The following is a 27,084-nucleotide window of genomic DNA, read 5'->3' as shown; positions in this document are numbered from 1 at the left end:
TTTCTTGGGGTTCAGGGCTGGCCTATCCAAGCTTCCCTCTGCTCCCCACCTGAACACCAGGAAGGGCACCTAGAGGGCAGGGTGTTAGTTTGTAGAGTGTCATGTGCTAGGCACTGTGGATAGCTTGCGGATGTGCGAGGATTGCTGAGACTAATTTATGACAACCAGAATATGAAGACAAGTTCTGGGAACTATTGGGGTCCCAGAAGGTTCAAAGGGATTTCTGGCAATCCAGGGAGACTTCTAGGAGGTGTGGGCATTGTGAAATCAGGACTGACTGAACACTCAGATTGCCATGAAGGCTGCTGTTGAGGAACGTGGTGAACCGGCTTAGGGTGAGGGAGGAGCTGCTGGTGCAGCTTTGGTGTGTGAGGAGCAAGTGCCCGATCCTGCAGACGCTGAAGTGCTACCCTGGAGGAGCCACCTTGAAACTGGAGGCAGACTCAAAAGCCCGATCCGATGATGACAGATTTCTTTTAATAAGGCCCTGAGATCCCCATTAAGTTGCCTGTTCTCTAATGAGATGGAAACGCAGAGCTGTCACTGTCTTGGATGGAAGGCGGGACCTGGCCGCAGGGACCCCACCCGGTCGTCCGCAGCGCTCTTGCCCTGGCCCTGGCCCTGGCCGCGGCCCTGCCCTCGCTGGAGAGGCAACGCTGCTCGCGTGCTCCGCCGCTCTGGCCCGGATCCCAGAGCTGCATGAGTCAGTTTTGCGCTGAACCTCGGCATAATGGAGGGAGGTGCTATTTTGGGGTAACAGGCATATGATCAGCTCTTTTTTGGGGAGATTTCACAGGCCGCGGGTTTGCAGAAAGAGTGACTTTACCGGGTACCTCCCTTGCTGCTAGGGCCCAGGAAACAATTTCACCAAGCCACTCCGGCCTCTCCCGGCAGCAAGGGCTTCACATTCTGACATCAGCAGTCCACTGAGCGTGTTAACAGGAACCGCTTCAGAGTCCTTCAACGGAAGATGTTTGTTTGTGGTTAATAAGCTCCAGTTTGTTTTTTTTTCTTTTTTGTCAATGGTAGAAATAAACGCAGAGACAAATTCGGAAGGTGTGGAGAAGTTCTGAAGCATCAGAAGGTTAATGGATTCTTGGAGCCTTAAAGGAATAGCCCTCACCTGCTGCCCCTCCCTTCCCCACTGCCTAGCTGTTGACTTTCCCATCGAGGATGGAGCCCACAAATGAGCTTCTTGCTTAGAATAGCTGGTAAGGTGTGTGCTAGGACCCTGAGCAGTCTCGCCTTCTTTTTCTTATACGTAGCACTGTTACAGCGAACATAAGCCAGACTAATAAACACGTGTTACAGGAGCGAAAGATGATCGCGGGTGTTGGATTCTGGGACTGCGAGGTCAGGGAGCCTGCGTCCCCCCATGGAGGGCTGTCATGCAGACGGCGTGGTGCTGTCACACAGTGGGCCTCGGTCTTCTTTCCAGATGCCGCACGCTCTGTGGCGCCCGTGTCATAGATGTCGCCACTGCACGAGGAATCGGTGTCGGAGCCAGTGCCTTCTTGGGCCGAGAGAGGCGGGGTGACTGTGATGAAGTCCCTACCCTCAGGAGCAGTGTCAACCTTTATATTTCAGACCTCGGCCCAGCCTTCCCTGGCTTTTCCTTTTCTCTCTCTCTTTCCTCTGGCAATTTCATACATTATGTGATTCGGACTAACACCTTTCCTTGTTTTGTTTTGTTTTGTTTTTTCCTCCTTAAATATTTATCTAGAACTAAAGCCTTTCAAAATACATTTAAGACACACATAGCTAATGCCCGCTGGGGCCCTTTACCTAGATTTCCATAGACAAGTTAAATTTAACACATTCCAACCCTCTACCCCCTCAATTAAATGCAAAACAAACCACAAGGGCCCTTGGTAAATGGCACCGCCCGCCTCCTAGTTGACCGAGCCTGAGCTCTATTCACAATATTCTGTTCCTGCTTCCCTTTTCCTCACCATTTACATCCACTCGTTCACCGAAAACCCATGTAGTCTGATTTTCAGTTGTCTCTGGCTCCGCTGCCTCCTCCTAGTTTTCAGTTAGGTCTCTGATGAGGGCCTTCTCGCTTCTCTTCTGGGAGTTGTCATAGCTCTGCTGTTCTCACATCCTCAGATGGCCCTCCCCAGTCATTGTTTTACACACATATTTCTAAAACAAATATGAGCCATGTTCTTTCTACTACAGACTTTCTTTTTAAAAAAAAATAATTTTATTACTATTTTTTAAAAATTCACTATAGGGCACATGTGCTCACCAAAGAGAGACAGAGACAGAGAGAAAGAGACAGTAAGAAAGCAGGCCACCGGGTCTGGAACTCAAACTGCAGTGGGCCATGTGGGAGTCCGACACCTTAACCACCACGCCACCTACTGGCCTGTCTACTATACACTTTCAATAACGCCCTAAATTATCTGTGGGGTAGAGTCCAAACGCATTCGCATTGCACTTGCATTTCTTAATAAATGAAGTGTCCGGCCTGGATTCAGACAGATCTGAGCTGAAATTCTTCTTCCCGCTTACCAGCTGTGTGCTCTGGGGTCCCTGCTCGGTGTCTCCGTTTCCCCTTCTGTCACATGAGGATATCACTGGTGGCTACCTTACTTTGGTTCCCAAATACCTGCTATTCTCTCTAATTCTGGACATTCCATTTCCCCAGTCTTTAAGCGAGATAAGGCCAAGTAACTTGCTCAGCTCAAGATAAGGAGACGTGGTACACAGCACGTCTGTGTGGAAGCATTCAGTTACTGACACCAGACGCTCTATCCTGCTTTTTCCTTTGATAAACATGAAGACATGCGTTGATATAAGATCCCCTAAGAATTTAGAACATCGAATGCTGAGTCTACACATGAAAGACAGTCTCCTTGGAGAATGACCCAAATCCACAGCAGAATATGTGTGAGTGAGAAACATTCATTAGATGTAGGGACCAGCAGTTAGTGTAAAGGCTATGTCAACTGGACTCCCACGTAGTCGACCGCAGTTCGTGTCCCGGACCCAGTGGCTTAAAACTCACACTGGGCATGTGTGCATGTGTGCCCAAGATCCCAAGAGGAGAATGGAGGAGAAGGGATTGCGGCGTGGCCATCTTCTCTGGGGGGATGATTTCTTTCTGTCTCTATGTCGCTCTCTGTCTGTCTGGCGAGCGAACGCACATGCCCTATAGCAAAAACCTTTCCAAAAAAAAAAAAAATTCATTAGATGTAACAACTGAGTGTGGGAAGTTGTTTGTTACCTCAGCATAGCCTAGCCTGAACTGACCATTGAAACTGTATATGGCTGAAGACATTTGGCATGGTGCCCAAAACAGCAAGTGTTTGGGGAATACCTTTCCAGACAGTATCTTTTTCCTACGTCTCACTAGCATGCTTCATTCACCTATCCACTTGCTGTTTCATATCGAGGCATCTTCGATTACTCTACATGTACTGTTTTCTCTTATCTTGATGAGCTGATGAGATTTATCCAGTCCTTGAGAACCTGCTGAAGTGTGTCCTCTGTGAAGGTTTGCCTCTTACCTATGACAGCCCACAGCCCAGCTTAGCGACTTGGGCTTCTATGCTCATGTCTGTAAAAAGTTCTCTTTCACACTTGAATGCCAGACCACAGCGACAACACGATGTGTCTGTTAACCTGTGGATTCACTGAGAGGGTACGTTTTGTCTCGCCATCTCTCCAGTTCGAAGCCTAGAGTAGTATCTGTCACATACACAAGGGCACTACCAACCCCAGTGAAGGGGGTAAGACACCAGTTCCTCTGTACTATGCCAAGATGTTGGGGCAAAGTGCACACACTCTGATCCTGAAGCCCACTGTTTCCCGTTTCCTCTCAGGCCATGCATGCCTTTGACTCTGGGACCGCTGGCTGGTCTAGCAGAGGAGGGGACTGAGCCCAGGGAGAGGATGCAGAGGGTGCAGCAGATGGTGTCAGACTCTGGAGGAGGATACAGATGTCATTGTTTCATAAACACGTGGGAGGGCCGGAGGTTCGTAACATACATGGATGTGAGCTCCCACAGGCAGGAGGAGGTAAAGTCCCGGGAGCATCGCAGGGGGTCGAATGTCGTCCCCCAAAATGCCGTGGCCCTGGTATCTGTGAATGCGACCTTCTTTGGAGAAAGGATCTTTGCAGATGTAGTCTTCTAGAAAGGCTCATCCTGGGTTATCTGGGCAGAGCCTAAATCCAGTGAGAGGTTTCCTTGTAAGAGACACAGAGACAAGGAGACCGTGGGAGAGATGCAATGTAGGCCAGAAGGTTCTGGAGCCACTGGTGACTGGAAAGGCACGGGACGACTTCCACGTAGACTCCAGGAGGAAACGCACCTCTGGGCACACATGGGTTTGCTATGTGGGGCCTCCAGAACATTGTTTTAAGCCCCCAGGTTTCGGGTGATTTGTTACACCAGCCCTAGGAAACTAACACTAGCACGGGTTGGAATCTAAATACTTTCCCCACCTCTTTCCAGTTAAGCTTTTTATAACCATCTGAGACTTTTTCTAGTCTTTGTATTTAACAGAAAGGAAAGCCTTCTCCTTTTCCTTGTTTTTTTTTTTCTCTGTCTCTCTCATTTTTTTTCCCTTCCAGCTCTGGCAAGGGATTCCTTATAGTCCTAAATCTCTTAAAATAGTCCCCGTTTTTTTTTTTTTTTAAACAAAAAACTCCCCCCCCCCACTGAAGTTGAAAATGTAGTATCTCTATTCGTAATATCTTTCTTCTAGAGCACATTTTAAAAGTTTATTCTTAAAGGATCTTCCTGCCACCATCCATCCCCACGGGCAGCCTGCATGGACCACGTGCACGCATGCCCCAGGCTACAGGTAAGCCCTGGGCCACAGACATAGGCCCTTCCCTCCTGGCCTTAGCAGGGAGTGTGGTGTCATTGCTGTACCACTGTGGCTGCCCTCTCCACCAGGAGCTCACAGAAATAGAAGCAAAGACAAAATTCTGAGCTTGATCTCGCCTTTGAGCTTTGAGGTGTTTCTGTAACCTGGAGTAAAACCTCGCTCCTGCTGCTCCGCCGCTCATGTGCACTGCAGCGTGGTGGTAAGGCTCAGACGAGAGAAAGTACCTGCGGGAGTTTTGTGAAGCGTCAGGTGCTGCGCAGAGCTGACGCTGTTCACATGATAGCTGCTGACTACTACGTATGAAATACACAGAGAATACACGACATCTGACTGTTCAAAATAGGGCGCCCTCTGGGGCGCCGGCTCCCGCCCCTCGTTCACTGTCCTGTGCTGCCCCCGTGCGGCCTTTCTGGTAATTGTCAGCGATGTCGGTTCAACGATTTCAGTTACGAATTTTGTCATTATAACTCGTCAATGTGTAGGTAACAGTGATTTGTTTTCCTTTGCAAGAAAGACTGGAATTACCACTCCGAAATTGTCCATGGTCTTTTTACGTTCCTTGGAAGGAAGAAGGAGACTAGCTTTAGAAATTTCATTTGGAAAATGATAGCTTAAATCTGGAAATTAAGACACATGCTGGTCAGAGAAAGAATAGGCAGTGCGGTAGACTTTGGAGAAATGAAAGCACGTATCCTACCCCAGAGGTATCCATCACGTACTGTTACTGGAATTCCAAAATCTGCAAAAAAAAATTTTTAGAGTTTGAGAAGTGCTTCCCACAGGCGTTCAAGTCTTGTTGGCTTCTCTTCTCCGGTAGCTCTTTCACTTACTCTGTCTCCGGAGTCCTGGCTATGATGCATTTCTGGCCCCGGTTACTCTTTGTCTAGATCATTCCAATACCTGGTTCCCCCAGCTGCATCGTCCCTCTTTTTCCTTTAATCTTGCACACACTACTAGATTAATTTTCACGAAGCCCTATGAGAACAATACTAATAGTGAGTGGGTGCACATGAGGTGTGGACCTAGACTGCTCGGGTTTGAATTCCAGACCTTCTCAGTCTGGCGCTAACTGAAGAACTTCAGGTAATCATTGAAACGTTCTTTATTTCAGTCTCATTCCCTGTATAATGAGGATTATTACCATGTCTACTTCGTATAACTGTGATAAAGATTAAATGGGAAAATTCGTATCACAGAGCCTGGCGTTTCATTAGTGTTCAGCTAATATCTGCTATTATTCTTCCTCGTCGTTAGAGCGCCAATTCCTTTGAACACAAGACTGATTTATCTTTGCAGCTTCAACTTCACATGTCACTTTTACATAATGGTAATTTGATAACGTTTTCGCATGTATAGGTGAAGAATCCCTATGCTCTCCTGGGTACACTCAGTTCACTTCCTAGAATCCTCAATATACCACCTACATGTACCTAAGGCCATGCCATGCGTGACCAGAGTGTGTGTGTGACGTCAGATGCACCGCAAACTCGAGCAGTTGACAGTGATTAACCCTGGCTGAGAATTGACTATGTGATGAGCTCTGCTCAAATCACTGGGTCGTCAGAAAAGTCCTGACACACTTTTGCATCGACAAACAGAAAATTACATCATGATTTTTCCAACGACCCCCATGCTTTATGTGGATAATCTTATCTCATAGTCACGCCCGCCCTGAGATGACTACTATTATCAGCATTTTTATTTTATGTAAAGGAAACAAAGGTGTGGAGAAGTTCCCCAGGCAGGAACTGGAGACTAGATTAGACCCAATCTGTCTGAAGAACTCACTTTCTTAAGTGACCTCTATGCTATAAATACCTTCTCCTTCAATCCTGATTTCAGTGTTTCTCAAAATACGGAAACATCTTTAAAATCCCAAACCCAGTGGAGTGTGGAATGCCAGCCTCACTGCCGCATTCATATTGCATCAGGATCCAAATTGCCGTAACCTATTTTGGGAACAGCACTCCACGTGATAATGGACTGTGATGACCGTTTCTCTTGTGCGTGGATTGCTCTGAGTGTGGAGATGGCCCAGCGACCACAGAGACGTTGCAGTAGGTGAGACCATGACTCCGGACGGTGCGTTGTCAGGCACACCACAAACCACCTGCTGCTCTAAATGCTGGTTTGTGTTGGAGAGTCTTCCTGAGATTACTGGCCTTGAAGCACAGGTGGACCTAGAAAAATGCAACCCCTGAGGTGCATGGCTCAGTTTGAACTTCTAGATGTTTCAGTGAGACGCTACATGTTCCATCTGTCTGATTCAGCCCTTGCCATTTACAGAAAATTTCAACTTTGGAAAATGTAAATATGCTAAGTAGTCGCCATCCATAAACAATAACAAACACATCATATCTTATAAAAATTCTGATATAGCTACTTTTCATTTTTTCTCTTAGAGGTTTGTTTGTTTGTTTGTTGCCTTAGGGTATGTGCACTCACCAGAGAAAGAGACAGAGACACAGTGAAAAGGAAAGTGAAAAATAACCCCCCAGGGGGAATGGCCACACTGCAATCCCTTCTCCTCCATTCTCCTCTTGGGATCTTGGACACACATGCACACGCGTTACGCATGAGTTTCAAGCCACCAGGTCCAGGGCTTAAACCGCTGTCGGCCAGATGGGAGTCCAGTGATGTAACCCCTATGCCATCAGCTGGTTTAGGGAGAAATGCTCGTGTTGCAATCCTTTCTCCCCCAATCTCCTCCTGGGATCTTGGGCACACACGCACACATGTCTGGTGTGAGTCCACGTCACTAGGTCTGGGACTCGAACCGAGGTTAGCGATGTGGGAGACCAGCAATGTAACCAATACCCTAGCTTCTGGTCCCTGTTTTTTTCTTGTCCCCATTTCCTCAGTTGAGAAAACTGGGGCACAGAGAAGTTGGGATTTCAAATTAGGCAGTTTGGCTCCCAAATCCGTGCTTTAACTACTAAGGTACATTACCTGTCATTATATCTATCGCCTGAAAAACAGCAGAGTTAACCATGAAAAATTGTCTGTCTCTCTGTCTGGAGATAATGCTTCTAGATGCTTACAGCAACGCACCACCATCGTCCGGTGTTCAGGTGCACTTGTGTTCACAGAGTCAATCCTGCCAACTCCTAATCAAAATGTCATCCTCACACATTATCATTCTTCCTCCTTGGGTTTAATTTGACTTTTCCTCTTTAGGGAGTAATAAGATTCCAACTCCCTGGCTTTCCTCAGTCTCCAGTGTCAAACCACGGGCAGTAGCTGAAAACAATGAGCAGGAAAGGAGATCGAACATGCAAAGTCTTACCTGTGTGAGCGAGTGGTAAGAGCTGAGTGCGAGCGTGGGGATAAACAGACTGTGACACACGCAACTGTGTAAGTGTGAGGGCCTGAAAGTCTAACCTTTCATCAGATGCTGGGATTTCATCCGTATTTCATCATTCTGTGGTCTTACCATCTCGTAGCAACAGTCCTGTAATCTGGGGTAAATCTAATTTTGTTATTTTTAACAGAAATCTCTACTTTTTTAAAAAAGAATAATTATTTTATTTAATTTTATCTGTCATTATTATTATTTTTTAATTTGACCAGATTGAGAGAGAGAGAGAGGGAGAGTTAGAGGGAAAGTGAGAAACCAAACCCCCAGATCTGGGACACGAACCATGGCCCCGAAAAATTCTCCTTACTTTTTTTTTTTTTTTTGAGAGATTTTCACTGTAGGGCGCGTGCGCTTGCCAGACAGACAGAGAGAGACATAGAGACAGAAAGCGAGAAATCACCCCCCAGGGGGGATGGTCACGCCGCAATCCCTTCTCCTCCATTCTCCTCTCGGGATCTTGGGCACGCACGCACATGCGCCCGGCATGAGTTTTAAGCCACCGGGTCCGGGACATGAACCGCGGTCGACTACGTGGGAGCCCAGCAACATAGCCATTACGCTAACTGCTGGTTCCCAAATTCTCCTTACTTTTAACTTCAACAATAGGTCTCAGTTCTGAAACTCTTGGTATCATATAAACAAGCCTAATTTTTCATGAGCTATGAAGACTGCTCGTATGTCTCTGTGTCTTAATTCTCAAGATTCCTCAATTGTTTCTATGGCAGGACTTTGAGTGTTATAATTATAGTGGCCATTTAGTTTCAATGTCTTCATGTGGAAAACCATGTGTGTGTAAGCATGTAAACTAAACGATACACGTTTCAGTGTGGGAGCACTGTTAGAATGTTTGATGGAGAATGTTTCACATGAGTGCTGACTCTCTGAATAAGAAGACGATCGTTGGGGAGAAAGTGAGTGGATGAGACATGCTAAGCCTCCTAGAGTAGAGTTGATACTACCCAGATGTTGCTATACCTTCCATGTCCAATTTTTTATACTAGTTGGCATAATAAATGGTGTACCATTTGCTGATGACAAATAGATTTTAAGAAATATGTAATTTTCGGGCAGTAGCGGTTAAGGAGCTGGACTCCCACATGGTTGAGCATGGTTTGAGTCCTAGACCCAGCAGCTTGAAAATCATGCTGGCTGCATGCACATGTATGCCCAAAATCCTGAGAGGAGAATAGAAGAGAAAGGGGTTGTGGTATGGCCATTCCCCCAAGGGGGTGATTTCTCACTTTCTCTCTCTCTGTCTCTCTCCAGTGAGTTTTCATGCCCAAGAGCAAAAAAGCTTAAAAAAAAAAAAAAAAGGAAAAGAAAATATATGATTCACAGCTCATATTTGTCCTGTCACGATAAGGTAATATTTGTCCTGTCACGATAATGTGGTCTATATATTCGTTGTATTTCATTTTATTTTCATTTCTTTTATACATTCAATCACTATACATCACTGAGCTTGTAAAGTGAATTTTCCAACATGAATACAAATTTGTTTGTTTATTACTAATAGCTATATCTAACAGTTCATAGTGAGTTTTTAATTTTGATAAAATTTTAGGATGTACAAACAGCATTCTTTGTGTTGTTATTGTCAACTAATATGAAATTTCAATTCAGTACAACGCAGAAATCATAAATGCATAATTCATTGAGTTTTGACAACTGTGACCTATGTAACCAACACGTCAATGAAGATATGTAATATTTCACTTGAGAAAATTCCTTCACACTCCCTTCCAGTCAGCACCCTCTCCATACATGACCAATCATCTCATTTTTGTCATCATAGACTAGTTTTGCCTGATCTTTCATATAGATGAAATCTTTCATCAGTATATACTATTTTGAAACTGACTTCTTTCATTAACCACTTAATTTTTAAAAAAGAATTACTTTATTTAACTTTATTTATTCATTCATTTATTTCATTTTTAAAAAAATTTGATCAGAGAGGGACAGAGCGAGAGAGGAGAGGGAAATTGAGAGAGCAAGCCTCCAGGTCCAGGACTTGAACCATGGTTTGGGCTATGTGAGAGTCCGCCATCCTTAACCACTATGCCACGCCACCTGCCAGCCCAAAAACACTTAATTTTTGAGATTTATTTTTGTCGTGTGCCGGTAGTTATATTTTAAAGAATTATTAATTTAATTTTAATTTATTTATTTTAGAGAGAGATTTTTTGCTATAGGGAGTGTGGCTTGCCAGAGACACAGAGACAGACAGAGAGAAAGTGAATAAACCACTTCCTAGGGGGGGACGGACACTGCAATCTCTTCTCCTTCATTCTCCTCTCAGGATTTTGGGCATTCAATCACACATGCCCAGTATGAGTTTCGAGCTGCTAGGTCCAGGACTCCAATCATGGTTGATCATGTGGGATCCCAATGCCTTAACCACTTTACCACCTCTGGCCCCTATTCATTTGTTTTAATTTGACCAGAGAGAGACAGAGAGAAGGAAAGGAAAGTGAGAAAGGAGTCCCAGAAAGAGAAAGAAAAGTGAGAAAGGAAGCCACTAGGTCCAGACTCAAACCATGATTGGCCATGTGGGAGTCCCCCAGTTCAGTGCCTTAACCACCATGCCACCTGCTGGCCGCTTGATTTGTATTTTTTTTTTTTTTTACAGTAATAGTTTGGCAGATTTAGAGGTGGTTTTATTTCTCTTTTTATGTGTGTGTGTTTCTTAGAGAAATTTTTGCTATAGGGTACATATGCTTGCCAAAGAGACAGAGAAAGAGAGAGAGAGACAGAAAATGAGAAATTACCCCCCAGGGGAGATGACCACGCCATAGTCCTTTCTCCTCCATTCTTCTCTCGAGATCTTGGGCATGCACACACACGTGCCCAGTGTGAATTTTAAGCCACTGAGTTGGGACTTGAATCACTGTCAACTGTATGGGAATCCAGTGACATAACCATTACACCATCTACTGGCCTGAGAATTTTATTTTTTTAGAGAGATTTTTCCTATAGGGCCCATGTGCTCGTAGAAGATACAGAGAAAGACTGAGAGACAGAAAGTGAGAACTCACTCCCTGGGGGATGACCACGCCACAATCTTTTCTCCTCCACCTTCCTAGGGAATTTTGGGCACTCAAGCAAACGTGCCTGGTGTGAGTTTCAAGCCTCTGGGTCTGGGACTCGAACCATTGTCAGGCATATGAGTGTCCAGCAACGTAACCATTATGCCATCTGCTGGTCCCATAATATAAAACTTTAAATCTTGTGTGTGTGTGTGTGTGTGTTTCCCTTAAGATTTGGTTAAACTGAATCATACAAATGTAGAGTGCTTTGTTTTGATTAACATACATTTCTAGGGGCTGGCTAATAGCCTGGTGCTTAAAAGAGCTGGACCCCACATGGTTGACCCTCATTGTTCAAGTCTCATTCCCAGTGACTTGAAAAACAAACCAGCTACATGGCATGCATACCCAAAACCCAGAAGGAGGGAGAGGTGGAGGGGAAGGACTGAGGCGTGACCATTCCCCATTGAGGGTGCTTTCTCCATCTCCCTCTCTCTCTTACTTTTTTCTGGTGAGTCTATCTGTCCTCTCACAAAGGAAAGGAAAGAGAAAAAGAGAGAAAGAGAGAAAGAGACAGAGAGAGAGAGGGAGAGAGAGAGAGAAAGAAAGAAAGAGAGAGAGAGAAAGAAAGAAAAAAGAAAGAGAAAAAAAGAAAAACATGCACTTTCAAATATTGTCTGATTTCTCTTTTCCTTGGGTTATCTACACATGTGGTGTTTAATGTCAAAATGTTGGAGATTTTCTTCATCTTATTGTTAGTGATTTCATCTACTTATTTATTTATTTATTTATTTTTCCAGAAGGCGGGTGCACCTGCTGGAGAGAGAGACAGAGAGAAAGGGAAAAGGCCCCACTCATGAGGAACGGTCATGGCCATCTCCAACCGTAGCACTGACAGCTGGCCTGAATTTTAACTTAACACCACTGAGGTTAGAGAACATACACTGCAATATTTCAATACTTAACATGTTTTTGAGGTTTAATTTATGGCACGTCATAAATAAATCAATTCTTTTTTTTTTTTTTTTTGGAGAGGTTTTTGCTATAGGGCGTGTGCACTCGCCAGACAGAGAGAGACAGAGAGACAGAAAGCGAGAAAAATCACACCCCCCCAGGGGGGATGGCCACACCACAATCCCTTCTCCTCCATTCTCCTCTCGGGATCCCAGGCACACACCCACACATACCCAGCATGAGTTTTAAGCCACTGGATCCGGGATGCGAACCGCGGTCGACTACATGGGAGTTCAGCACCATAGCCATTACGCTAACTGTTGGTCCCTCATAAATCAATTATTGTTAGTATTTGAGAAGTATATTTGTTCTGCAGTTACAATAGTAGTATCCTGTAAATGTTAGATCAAAATGGTTGAAACCAGACCTAAGGTGAAACAACTTCCTGTTGTTTCTTTTTGAATGAATAGATTTTATTTTTTTAGAGGAGTTTTAGGTTCACAGTAAAACTGAGCAGAAAAAAAAAAAAAGAAAAGAAACAAAGTTCCCATATACTCTCTGTTCCCCCGGACGATCTATCACACTATCAATATCCCCGCCACAATTGTACCGTCAATCACCCTACCCTGACATATTATTGTCACTCGATGTCTGTAGTTTATATTAGGATCCACACTTGTTGTACATTCTGCGAGTTCTGACAAATATATAATAGAATGCATTTACCTTTATAGCATCATACAGAAAGTTTCACTGCCCTAAAACCCTCTGTGCTCCTCTTATTCATCCCTCTCTCCCTTCTAGTCCCTGGCAATCACTCTTCTTTTCACTGTTTCCACAGTTCTGCCTTTTCTGAAATGTTGTGTTGTGAGAAGCATGTAGCGTGTAGTCCTTGCAGATTGTCCTGTGCCTTGTCATATGCACACTTTTATAGTTTAATAGCTATAAAAGCTGAATGTACCGCTGATTATCCGTTCACTCACTGAAGGATATTCTAGTGGTTTCAAAGTTTTGACAAGTATGAATAAACCCGTTAAAACCTTCCACGTGCAGATTTCTGTGTACATACACATTTGCATGTAGACATATATTTCCAGTTCATTTGGGCAAATTCGCAGGGGTATGATAGCTCGGTGGTATAGAAAGTGTATGTTTAGTTTCGTAATGCTCTGACAAACCGCCTTCCACAGTGACTCTATTCCAGCAATGAATGAGAGTTTCTGGGCCTTTCATTCTCACTAGCATTCGGTGTTGTCACTGTTCTGGATCTGGGGCATTCTAAGACGTGTATGTTAGTATCTCACTGCAGTTTTAATTTGTAATTCCCTAATGACGTGAGATTTTGAACAACTTCTTTTTTTTTTTTTTTACCGTTTTTTTTCTCCTGCAACTTTTTTTTTTTTTTTTTTAAATATTACCTAACATTCATTTCCTGAGCATCGTCACAACATACTAAACGTGGTTTCCCATCTAGGATAAACTGCATAGTGGCTTAATCAAGCATGTTATCATCAATAATATTCCATTTCTACTTTCATACATATGTATATGTATATCTATGTTTTTTATCCTATGTTTGACCCTCTGCCCTTTCCCTCTCTCCCATTACACTATCTCTGCTATATACAGTTGTCTTCCAGAAGAGTTATTGAAAATGTGATACATGCAAGTAAAGGGAGAGGGGCCACGAGTTTAAAGTTTTTAACAACAGAGAACATAGATTCCATTCAAGGTGTGATCAAGTGTGGGTCTCGTGCAGTTCCGCAATTGTAGGTGAGTCTCTGTGGACTACAGTTTCAGGAAAGTGGTTCTGGTAAGCAGAGATGATTATCAGTTGATGAGGCACAGCAGTCATCTTGTGATTAGCATCTTGTGGGGATCTGCAGCGTGAGTTATCCTCGGGTATCTGGCTTCCTTAAGAATGGTAGAGTAGTTCCTGTTCTTCCCTGAGGTAATGCAGGGCTGGTAACCATCATCTTCTCACTGTCTATAGGTAGAGAAAATCCTCCTATACAATATATTTCTCAATTGGTTTAAGACAGCTAAAGATTCTTTCTGTTGCTTATAGTTGCAAGTTCTTAATCCTTGTTTTCAGCTCCAGTTTGCCGCCTGTGGCCGGTGGCCACGTGCAGGCCCGGCAGCCACGCTCTGGCCCCAGGTCCAGGCGCAGGCCCCGGGGTCCACTGGCAGGCCCGGGGTCCACGCGGTCCCGGTGGTCACGCGCAGAGGGCCTGGCGGCCACACGCCAACCCCCAGCTCTCCAATGTGCGGGGGACCCAGCGCCGCCTCCCGTTCACCCGCCAGCCAGGCCAGAGAAAGGAAGGACAGCGACCTCGGTCGGCGTCCTGTCCTGTAGGCGCCAAGCACGGGACACACCCAGCGCTGGAGAGGCAGCGGGGGCCAGGCGGCCCGGCCGCGCAGGCCCGCTGAACAACTTCTCATATGCTTACTTTCTATGTTTGCATCTTTTTGAAGCGGTATTCATTCATGTTTTTTTAAAAACAATTTTTGATTGGGGTTTTATTTTCTTACTGTTGAGTTTTTAGAGGTCATCGCCATTTAAGATAATAGTCTTTTTTTTTTTTTTTTGAGAGGTTTTCACTGTAGGGGGCGTGTGCTTGCCAAACAGACAGAGAGAGACAGAGAGACAGAAAGCGAGAAATCACCACCCAGGGGGGATGGCCATGCCACAATCCCTTCTCCTCCATTCTCCTCTTGGGATCCTGGGCACGCACGCACATGCGCCTGGCCTGAGTTTAAGCCACCGGGTCTGGGACTCAAACGGTGGTCGACTACGTGGGAGTCCAGCGACATAGCCATTATGCCAACTGCTGGTCCCAGATAATAGCCATTTATCAAATGCGTCTTTGGCGAATATTTTCTCCCAATTTGTGACTTGTTTTCTGGTTTTCTTGACATTGTCTTCTGAGAGGATTTTTTTTGTTTTTGTCATTCCAGCTTATTAATTGTTTCTTTCTTTGGAGTATAGTTAAAACACCATCATCTGGACCGGCAGATGGTGTAGTGGTTATATCATTGGCCTCTCAGATGACTGACTACAGTTTGAGTCCCACACCCAGTGGCTTGAAAAACCACGCCGGTGCATGTGCATGCCTGCCCAAGATCCCAGGAGGAGGATGGAGGAGAAGGGATTGTGGCATGGCCTTTCCCCCTGGGGGGGAGGGAGGCGATTTCTCACTTTCCCTCTCAATGTCTCTCCCTTTCTCTGGCGACTGCATGTGCCCTTTAGCAAAAACCCCTATGTAAAATTAAATGTCATCATCATATTCCAGGTCATGTGTGTTTTCTTCTATGTTATCTTCTAGGAGTTCTGTTTTTCACTTGCATTAGGTCTGTGATCTATTTTGAGTCATTCTTGACAAAAGGTGTAATATTTATGTCTAGAAATTTTTGCATGCAGATGTCCAGTTGTTTCAGCACTGTTGTTGAAATAGACTACCTTTGCTCTGTTAAATTGGCCTTGCTTTGACAGAGATCAGTTGACTATATTTATGTGAATGTATTTCTGGCTCTCTATTCTGTTCCATTGACCTATTTGTCTATTATTTCTCCAGTATCATGCTTTCTTGATTAGTTTTCAGAAAGTCTTTTTTCCTTTTTTTTGAGAAGTTTTTGCTCTAGGACGCGTGTGATCGCCAGAAAGACAGAGACAGAAAGCGAGAAATCACCTCTCAGGAGAATGGCCACACCCCAATCCGTTCTCCTTCATTCTCCTCTCGGGATCTTGGGCACGCATGCACATGTGCCCAGTGTGAGTTTAAACCACCAGGTCCAGGACTCAAACCACAGTCAACTACATGGGAGTCCAGTGACATAGCCATTATGCTAACTGCTGGTCCCCAGAAAGTCTTTAAGTAGGGCTGTGTCAGTCCTCTGACTGCTCTTCAATACTGAGCTGGCTCTTCTGGATCTTTTGCCCCTCCAAATAAACTTTAGAATCAGCTTGTCAATATCTACAAACTAATATACTCAAAATTTATCATAAGTGCATTGAGTCTATTAAACTGTCATCTTGCCAATATTGGGTCTTTTTACCCATAACAAAATATTTCTATTTATTGATTGTATCTTACATCAAAGTTTTGTGGTTTTCTTTATATAAATTTTGTACATATTTGTTAGAATTATGCCTCAGTGTTTTATTTTGGGTGGTGCTAATATAAGTGGTAATATGCTTTTAATTTCAAATTCCTCTTGTTCATTGCTGATGTATAGAAAAGTGATAGAGGCCAGCAGGTGGCATGGTGGTTATGGCACTGGATTCCCACATGGCTTGCTCATGGTTTGAGTCCCAGATCCAGCGGCTCGAAAATCGCTGAGCGTGTATGCATACGTGCCCAAAATCACAAGAGGAGAATGGAGCAGAACGGATTATGACATGGCTATCCCCCTCCAAGGGTGGATGATTTCTCACTTTTTCTGTTTCTGTCTCTCTCTGGCAAGTGCATGAGCCCTATGGCAAAAACCGAAAGAAGAAAAAAGAGAGAAAGAATAAAAAAAGTAATTTATTTTGGGGTACTAATCTTACATCTCGTAAACTTACTGTAATTGTTTATTAGTTCCAGGATTTTTGTTGTTGGTTCTTTATTAAATTTTTACATAGTCAGTCAATCATATTATCTGAGAATGAATACAGTTTTCTTTCTTTCTTCCCAATCTATTTACCTTCTATCACCTTTTCTGTTTTTATTGCATCAGAACAATGTTAAAATCAGTGGTGAGAGGGGGCATCCTTGCCTTGTTTCCAGTCTTAGTAGGAAACTTCATTTCTCTCACCATTCAGTATTGTGTTAGCTGTAGGTTTTTTAAGAAGTTCCTCATTAAGTTGAAGAGCTACCCAGCTAGTCCTTGTTTTCTGAAAGTACTTAACCTAAATAGGTGTTGGATATTATCAAACACTTTTTCTGTATCTTTTGATATAACCAAGTGATTTTTCTTCTTTACACTATCAATGTCGTGAATTATGTTCATTGATATTTAAATGTTGACTAAGCCTTGCATCCATAGGATAAATCCCACTTGATTGTAGTATATAAATTTTTATATGTCGTTTCTTTTAATTTTCTAACATTTTGTGGGGGATTTTTGTATCTATGTTCATGGGATCATAGCATCCCAGGGCCAAACCCCATTTCGCCATAATGTATGAGTCTTTGAATGTGCTGTTTAATATGGTTTGCTGGTATTTTGTTGACAATTTTTGCGTATATATCTATCAGAGATATAGGCCTATAATCTTCCTTCATTTTGGGATTTTTGTCTGTTTTTGCTATCAAAGTAATACTGGTCTAAATAAATGAGTTTTGAAGTGTTCTTTTCTACTTTTTGAGAGCTTGAGGATTGACATTCATTATTCTTGAAATATTTGACATAATTTGCTAGTGAAATCATTTAACTATGGGTTTTTCCTCTGTTGAGAGACTTTTTATTCCTGACAATCTTCTTAGTCATCATTGATCTGTTCAGATTTTCTATTCCTTTATGGTTCAGTCATGGTAAGTTGCATTTGTATAGAAATTTATCCATGTCTTCTAGTTTCTGCAATTGTTGGTATGTAATTGTTTATTATAGTTTCATATAATCCTTTTTTATTTTTATGGCCTTACATATAATGTTCCTCTTTCATTTTTAAATTTTATTTTAGATTTATCTGTTTATTCGTAAAGATTTAAAGTTTTTGTTTATCTTTTCATAAAAACCAACTCTTAGTTTGTTATTTTTTTCCTTTTTTATATCTTATTTTATTTCTTTCTACTCTAATTTTTATTACTCCTTCCCTTTGCTAACTTTGAGTTTTGTTTTTACCTAGTTTTTGTTATTAGTTTGCTTTTATTGGAGTATCATTAGTTTTTATATATTTTTTTCTTTTTGAATGTGGCATTTAGTAGTATAAAATTCCTTTTTAGGACTGCTTTTTTTTAAAAAAAAACATAGGTTTTGGCATATTTTCTTTCTGGTTACTTTGGAGCTTACATAAGACATTTTATAATTAAAACAATCTTTTAAATGTCGTAACAACCTCATTTAAATTGTACACGAAGGCTGTCTTTTGTATTTCTCCCTCCCATAAGATTTGTGCTATTAATGTCACAAATTATGTATTTTATATTATGCATCCATTAACATATATTTGTAGTTACAATTTTTTTTTTAATTTTTGTCAGAGGGTGCATGCACTTACAAAGAAAGAGGGAGAGAGAGAGAGAGATAAACACCCCTCCATCCCTCGATGGGGTCTGATTTCGTTGTAATCTCTTCTGCATTTCTACATCCTGTAGGGAATTGGGGGCATGTATTGACATTTCAGGCTCCACAATCACTTGAGAGGATATTTATTACAAGGAATTGGTTCACATGATTATAGAGACTAAGGTGTTCCACTCTGCCATTTGCAAGCCAGAGACCCAGGAAAGTTGATGTTCCAGTCCAAATCCGAAGGCCTAAGTACCAGGAATGCTAATGGTATAAGTTCCAAATGGAAAACTGACCCCAAGAGATCTCCTATTTCAGTTTGAGTCTGAAGGCTGAAAAAGGCTGGAAAAGACCAATGTTCCAGTCCAAAGCAGACAGGAGGAGTTCCCTCTTACTTAACCTTTTTGTCTACGTAGGCCTCAGTTGAGTGGGTGACACCCATTCACACTACGAAGGGCAACCTGCTTTACTCAGTTGACTGATTCAAATATGAATCCCATCTAGAATGCCCTGTAGACACACAGAGAATGTTTGGCCAATGTCTAGAGACCTGGTGGTCCAGTTAAGTTGACATATAATTAACCATAATTTCTTGATTTTTCAAGGAATTCCTTGAATTTATTTTTTATATATAAAACTCACACATTCTACTATGAGTAATGATTATTACATCACGTATAAGAAATGTCTATACTTTACTTTTTCATCTTTAGTTTCCTTTCTACTTAATGCAAAGGCAAGAGTTTGGACATCAATGCTGCTGCTTCTTCCCATATGTGGTCAATTGCCAAGTCTACCAATTACATGTCCAAAACATTGGCATGTGCGTCTGAACCATGTCCCCAGTGCATTTGCCATACAGCGCATTTGCCATACAGTGCATTTGTCCTTACAATTGGTTGTCAGAGCCACTTTGTTTTCTCTTTCCATACTCATTGCATTGGTCGGGAAACAAAGCCAGTAGGTTTGAGCTAATATAAGAGTCAATGGTTTGTATAGGGGGAGTCGTCTCACATAACTGGGACCACTGAGCACTTCCACAGTGGCTGTCTGTGAGCTGGAGATCCCAGGACTGTGGTGGCCTGGGTCAGTCCATGTCCAAAGCCCTCAGAGGCATGGAACCTGATGATGAAACTCACAGTCTGAGGCTGAAAGCCTGAGGTGTAGACGGGTCATGTGTGTAAATCACTAGTCAGGAGGCAATGAGTCTGAGTTCTGATGTCTCAGGCAACAGAAGTCTGTGTCACTTTGTCTCACAAAAGACTCATTCATCTCCTATATTTATTCTCTCGGGGATCCTTGTTGCTTGGATCATGCCTGCCCACACAGGGCAGATCTACAGTTACCCTGCTCAGTCTCACATGTTCAGCTCTTCTGGAAAGACTCCCATGGCTACTTTATCAGACTTCTAGGTATTTTTTCATACAGGTATGTCAACATGCAAAACTAGCTGTCACACTACTACCAGAATAATTCTTTGGAATCACATATTTGATTACAGCAAACCATGAATTAAAATGTTTCAATGACTTTAACATGCCGAAACATTCATATCTCTTAACCTGACCAACTATTAGTACAATTAGCTTGTATAGTTTAGTTTAGGAAGTATAACCTACCATATCCACTTTCATGCCTATTATGAAAAGTAGCATATATAGAAATGATATAATTAAAAAGTAATGTAAAAATTCATGAAAGACCTTTTGGATAGAATCAACCAAGTGAGTATTTTTTCAGATTTTAGGAGAGATGGTTATAGTTTACTGAGTTATTACCATAGGAACATATTGTAGATCGGTTATAGAAATTAGTTTTCCTTTCCAATTTTTAGGTTATTAATGCCAGGTTTTTAAAAAAATGTTTGTTGCTATTGGTGAGATGACTAAGAGCAGCAGTATGTGTGTTGGGAGGATGCAACACTACAACTCAGTAAATACAAGAATTTCTTTCTTTCTTTCTTCTTTTTATTTCTTTCTTTTAAAAGGTTTTTCCTTAGGGCGTGTATGCTCACCAGAGAGAGGGTAAGAGACAGAGACAGTGAGAGGGAAAGTAGAAATCACCCCCCTAAGAGGGTTGCCATGCTGCAATCCCTTCTCCTTTGTCCTCCTCCTAGGATCTTGGGCATGCACGCACACATGCCTGGCCTGAATTTCCACCTACCAGGTCTGGGACTCAAACCATGGTCAACCATGTGGGAGTCCAGCAATGTAGCCACTTCGCCATCTGGTGGCCCCCATGAGTGCCTTTCAATCTGTCTGCTTCTGGACTAGAACGATGACATTATTAGAGAACCGCTACCATCAGAAATAATCATTCTGCTCCAATTCTAGCTAATGCATGCTTTGATGCATTAATTGATCCTTATCCTACCTATAAATTAGTTATTGTAGCATCCAAGAAAATACGATAGCCACATCATTGATTAAACGGACAGGAGGAAATCCAGTCAAATCCTCTGCAAAGGGATTCAGAAATGAAAAGGTCAGAAGCTTGGTCTTACCCAAGTTGAGTAATGATGCTGTTCATTTTTCTGAGTGACTTGTGTCTCTTCGGTAGGCCTCAGGTTTTTCCATTTGCACAATAAAGGCAGTGGACCATGTAATATATCTGAAATCTCTATTAATTTTATTAGCCTAACTTGAATTATAAAATTTAAAAAGGAGTTCCACTTCATGCTTCATAATTTAAACATATATATCAATGTTTGGGGAATTAAGACCTTTCAGTTGGTTAATGTTATCTTTTGTCACCAGTTCAATGAATAAGATCTCTAATGTTGCTCTCCTTGTCTTAGACTAAACTGTGACTTTCTCTCCCTTAGCATAATGGTGACACATTTTTTAAAATGGAAATTTATATATTTTTGGATATCATTCAAAATTACTCACTTAGAAGTGTAGCCAAGAAAGTTATGTCCAAATTGTGAAGTAATCTGAAGGTTTATTATTTTGGTTTCTTTTCTTTCTTTTTTTTTTTTTTATAACTTTATTTCTGGTTCTCACCTTTTGCCTTGTGAACTTACAGAGGCCTCCAGTAAATTTTCCAGCTAATAGTTGAGAAGTATTTTAAAGAAATACAGCATTATATTCTAGCACATGCTGAAGAAAATGATGACGTAATTTACAGAGAAGACAATAATCATTTTTACTGCACTGGCCAAGCAATAACCCTGACCAGTACCATGATGAAAATACTACTCAGTGATAAATTCTGATATTATGAACTTATATCTAATATTTGGAAGAACTTACAGGCTGACGAATGTTTTGTATCTTTCTTTAAAATTCAGTTTTATATTCTGCAAGCTGTTTAGAATCTAATATCATTTCCATGTGGCCAATTTCACTGCAGTCTAAGCTATAATTTGTATAAACATTGAGGTTTGTCAAATACAATACGCCTTTGCAAAGATGTTAACCTTTTATAAAGTACAAAATCATGATTAATTAGAGACAACTTTCCTCCATATAATTTTGGTGCAGTCGAAGTGGTGAGAAGAGAGATTGGGAGTTCACAGAAGCAGCTAGGATGTTGTCAAGAAAATGGTGAATTTGAGAATTCATTGTAGTTTGATTTAGGGATTTCCAAGTGTGACCAGGCTGAGGAAAACTGACACAGCATTAACTATTCACAAGAGAAACATTTAGTCAGTAAGTCAGATGCCAGTGGGTGCACTCGTGCGGGTAGAAACTTCTGTCTCAATGCCATTGGAAATTGCCAGTCTATTTACTATTTTCTGTTTTTTTTCATAAAAGAATTATTTTATTTAGCTTTATTTATGTATGTATTTTAATTAGAGCAGAGAGGGACAGAGAGAGAGAGAAAGCAAGTCACCAGGTCCGGGACTCAAACTGTAGTCAGCCATGTGGGAGTCCAGTGTCCTTAACCACCATACCACCTGCCACACCCTCCACCCCCTTTCTTTGACCAGAGGGTGTGAGTTTACCAGAGAGAGAAAGAGAGAGGGACAGCACTCTCACTGAGGTGCGGTCACAGCTCACTCACTCAATCATTTTTCCTCCATTTATCCTTCCCACCAGAGTTTTGAGCATGTGCCCAGCATGTCCGCTGGGACCAAGATTCGAACTGCTGTCAGCCATGTGGGATCTGCCTTTCTTAACCATTCAGCTACATGGCCAACCCAGTCTAGTTTCTGTGTCAGACGTGACATATGGTTCATGGAAAACCCAATAGATAGCACGTGATTTCCTGACACACGTGAAGTTAGTACAGAGAGACCTGGGCATGCCCAGGGCGTGTTTGTGGAGGCCGAGCTAGAATATGGTAGTACGCTGTGCCCTGGCCACAAACCCTCAGCGTTACCAGACAGAGGGAGGACCACAGCTCTCGTTCATTCGTTTATTTATGAACAAAAGTTGATTGAGTACAGACTGTCTTGGTTTATTTAGTGTGGTTAGAGCAGGATACCTGAGACTGAGGGATTTATAAAGAAAAGAGGTTTACTTGGTTCAGAGTATGGGTGGCGGGAAAGTGTAAGATCATGTGGGGTCATCGGCAAGGCCCACGTGTCGCACCCTAACAGCAGGAAAGCAGAAGTGTGTGTGCACAAAGAGGCATGCACAAACAGCCAGTTTTGCTTTAAAGCAACACACTCTGAGACTAATCCAGTGAGAGCATCCTTTCTCCCTCCCAGAGGTATTAATAACCTCTTCCTGAGGGGCCTCCATGTGCCAAGCGTCTCCTAGCAGGCCCCACTTCCCCTGCATTGTGGATAAAGGACAGCATGCATTTTGGAGGGCTCACATTCAAGCCATAACAGACTATGTGGAATACACTGGTGGGTGAGACCGAGTTCCTGCTCTCATGAAGTTTACATTCTCGATAGAGAGAGATAAGAATTGGAGGAAGTAACCACAATCAAATCCTTATTCTCCAACTGGGGGTTTGGTATATTTTTTATCTATCTCAATAGCATCATTTTTGTGTGTGCTAGAACCATTTTAATATAATTATACGTATCTGACAGATCCAGGAGGAAAAGGTTTATGCATATGTAACTTTCCCAGTGAACATCTGCAAGCGTAAATAACAAAGATCTCAGTTTAAAAATTCACCAGGGTCAGAGCAATGGGCCAATGTCTCTTCACTGCTAGGTTTACCGACGTGAATTACAGCTGAATTACGTCCCTCTGTCTCTCTCCTCTCATTCTTCTCGTCCAGGGACATTTTGTCGTACAATTTCAGTGCAGCTCACCTCTGGCCAAGGGTAATCATTTTAGATCACTACTTAGTTGCTCTGATTTTTGCTTATTATTATAACCTATCTAATCACAGAAGAACCCCTGCAGAGGTGGAGTTCAAGGCTGCATACAATCACAGGAGATCACAGTTTTGAAGTCTAGCACAGATTAAAAGCCACAGATGTACCATGTATGTAAGACACACACTGATTGTTTCTTAAACTACGTATTGACTCCTTATGAACATTATTTTTTAAAAATAAAGTACATCTAAGACAATCAGTTGCACAATTCACACAGTCCTGAAAAGTTTTTCAGTGCCAACTACCAGTTGGTCATGAAACATGAATGAGCTTGAGACACTGTCCGTTCCTAAGATTCAACCAAGGATTGGCTGAAACATTGGAACATTGCTTAAGAAGGCTATGCCTCCCTCCCTTCCCTACAATTTAATTTCACTTGATTATTTTTTAGAGGTTTTTGCTCTAGGGCACATGCGCTCGCCAGAAAGACAGAGAGAGACAGAGAGACAGAAAGCGAGAAATCACCCCCCAGGGGGGATGGCCACGCCACAATCCCTTCTCCTCCATTCTCATCTCAGGATCTTGGGCAGGTACACACACACGCCCAGCGTGAGTTTAAGCCACTGGGTCCAGGACTCAAACTGTGGTCGACTACGTGGGAGTCCAGCGACATAGCCATTATGCCAACTGCTGGTCCATGATTTTGTTTATTTTTGGTAGTGTTTGTTGTACATGGCCACAGTGCTTTTGATCACTCTGCAAATCAGGAAAACCAATGACCTAAAATGATGACAGGATCTTTACTTAAGACTGTTTTGTCTGTTCCAGGTTGCTGGTTGGTAGACCCCTCTAAGGCCCTTCATTTTTCCTTCTAGGCCTCTCGGAACTTTGTTCAGAAGATGAGTTTCAGCATCATCCCATCTAACTCTCTTAACCAATGCCTGGAACACTGGAACGTCCAGCTCAGTATACTTAAAAGTCACCCACAAACAATGAGGTTCTACAGATCCTCACAAAACCTGGAATTTCCATGAGGGTGCCTGATCTTTATAATCCAAGCAGTCAGCATTGAAGTTAAGCTTCCAGGAGGCAGTTTGGTCCTTATAATCTAAGCAATCGGTAGTTGAGCTAAAACCCCAGCTTGAGGCTCCATATCCCTGGATGGAAAGAGAAGCCGGGGACTGATTGAGATGGCTGGTGACAGCATTGGTACCCATGGGACTGAGTGTGGCCCCTGGCCCAGGAAACTGGTGATGCACAGGGGTCAAATAAGCTCCACAGTCCATGCCCCCAGTGTAGGAAGTTGAGCCAACATGTCTTGACTGTAACCTGAAGCCTGAGTATAGGTCACAGGATCGGACCTGTGCATGCAGGAAGAGGAGGTGGACAAGGGATCTGACGGTGGGGAGAGGGAAGCCGGGCTCCAGATAGGCACAGGAGCACTGCTGCAGGCAATGGTTGGGTCTGAGGTGCTGGGATGGGGGGCGGAGGTGAACTGGCCACTTTTCCACTCTCTGAACTCACTTCCCAAGCCAGCAATGTCTTCTTTTTGGCAGGTCACTTTGTTTTGACCCCCATTTTGTTGTTGCTGCCGTGGTTGGCGGCACTTAGCCCTTCGATTGTTAAACTATCCTTGTACCCTGGATGCCTGCAGGTTGATTTCCAGGAGCACCTCCTCCTGCATGAAGATGTCTGGGTATGGGGTCCTGGCAAGCAGTGCTTCTAGCACGTCCAGCTGTGCCCGGGTGAATGTCCTCCTCTCCCTGCGCTGTTTATGGTGGGTGGCCGGGGTGCCCACAGAGGGGTGCAGCAAGTCCATGCCCGAAGTGGTCATTCTCAGCCCACTGACTGGGTAAGGAGGTTGCTTAAGATAAGACATCATGTTAAGGTTGTTTGGAGGTGCAAAGTCGGCCCACATAGGGGGGACCCAGCCAGAAGGTCTCGACTGTCCGCAGGTGGACAGGTTCCGGGTCCTCAGTGGTTGGGTCAGGAATGGTCAAACTAAGAGCAAATAAAACAGACATGCTGGTTTTTGGCTTCGGAGGCAGCAGCTCTTCCACGTCCTGCCACTAACTCAAAAAGAGCATCATTTTTCGAACAGTAAATTTCCATGATAAACATGTTACCAATTCCCACATTAAAACCTAGCTTAATTTCTTCTTTATTTATAAATATGTCTGAAATCGATCTTTCCCCAGATGATCCTAAAATGCTGAAATCACTGCCATTTAACTTGAACTATTAATAAGATCAATTTATTTAGCTCTTCTTCTCAGCCTAGCCTTATGCTGAGCACTTCGTATCTCAGAGGCTCTTTCTAGTGCCCTGTCAGGAGGCATCTTATCTCCATTTAGGTGACGGGCTGAGGCTCAGAGGGGTCATGCAAGTTGACCTCCAAACACCACAGACCAATCAATGACAGGTCCAGGATGTGAATGCAAGTTGGCCAGGCTCAAAAGTCGGTTTTTTTCCACTGTACTGTTCTGTTTTTCATTCGGAAGGTCTTTCTTTAGGCAGTTATAGCTAGCTAATTCATCCAGCTCAGTTAGAGAAGTTAGGACTTTTTCCTTAGTTTCTTTGGGGGAAATCTATTCTAAACATAAAGGTTGCCACACCTTTAATCCCTCTGATTAGGCCATTTATTCCGTTTGTATTGAAGAGTAGTTGCATGGTTTAACTTCCTTTGCCCAAATCTTGAATACCCCTTAAAGGTGACTGAGGAAGCTCACTATGACTAGAGGTAGGTAACTCCACCAGTGGATAGGTTGGAGGCATAAAAAGACCTGGTGAGTTGAGAATTGCTTTCTTAAAGTACTCGAATCTTGCTCTGAGGTTGTTGAGGAACTCTGCACTGAACAATCATTTTGTTCATAGAAAAACCCTTTGCATATTTTGTGATCATTTTGTTTTCTCGTTGGAGCTGTTTTGTTGAGTCTTTCTATTCCCAGTCTGTTCAGCATGCATCTCTGGCCATTGTCCCCTCAACAAGGGCCAGTCAGAAACAGTGATGGCTGTGGGGCAGAAGTCACAGCTTAGCTAGAAGGCAATCATGTAACCAAAGTTATGCTCGTACCTGTGAAGGGTTTTCCGTGAGAGAAGAAGACCAATAGTTGGGGAGGAAATATTTCAGAGGTGCTTGGGACATCAGTATTTCTAACAGCGCACCTGAAGATTGTGTCCCTTATGACGCTTACCGTCCTTTTTTGTGGATTCACATGGTTCGTGCCTCCTGGAATTCTGTGCCAGGGAAACGGACTTGTCGTGATGAATTGGTGCACTGGTCTTGGCGATGAGAGCCCAGGAACAAGCCGTTGTGGGCATCCGAGCACAAGTGTTAGGCCGGACACCTACACTAGGGGGCGTCTCGTAGTATTTGATTTCTTAGGCGGTTCTACTCTGCACAGGATCTGGTTTAATGCCACAGGGTAGACTGCTCTCATGGGCCTTGCTGGTCCCTCAGA

At 43.0% G+C, this 27,084-nt stretch overlaps 1 protein-coding gene and 1 pseudogene across 1 annotated transcript in view; one reads left to right on the top strand and one right to left on the bottom strand.

Moving 5' to 3' along the window:
• FGF12 (fibroblast growth factor 12) overlaps window positions 1–27,084 on the top strand; it is a 675,226-nt gene that overhangs the window by 180,717 nt on the left and 467,425 nt on the right. The gene's annotated exons all lie outside the window — the stretch shown is intronic.
• LOC102484430 (homeobox protein OTX2 pseudogene) lies at window positions 24,634–25,505 on the bottom strand (annotated as a pseudogene).

This window comes from Tupaia chinensis, unplaced genomic scaffold, assembly GCF_000334495.1.
Source record: "Tupaia chinensis unplaced genomic scaffold, TupChi_1.0 Scaffold141231_1, whole genome shotgun sequence".
Lineage (NCBI taxonomy): Eukaryota > Metazoa > Chordata > Mammalia > Scandentia > Tupaiidae > Tupaia > Tupaia belangeri.
This window is presented reverse-complemented; position numbering and strand designations above follow the sequence as displayed.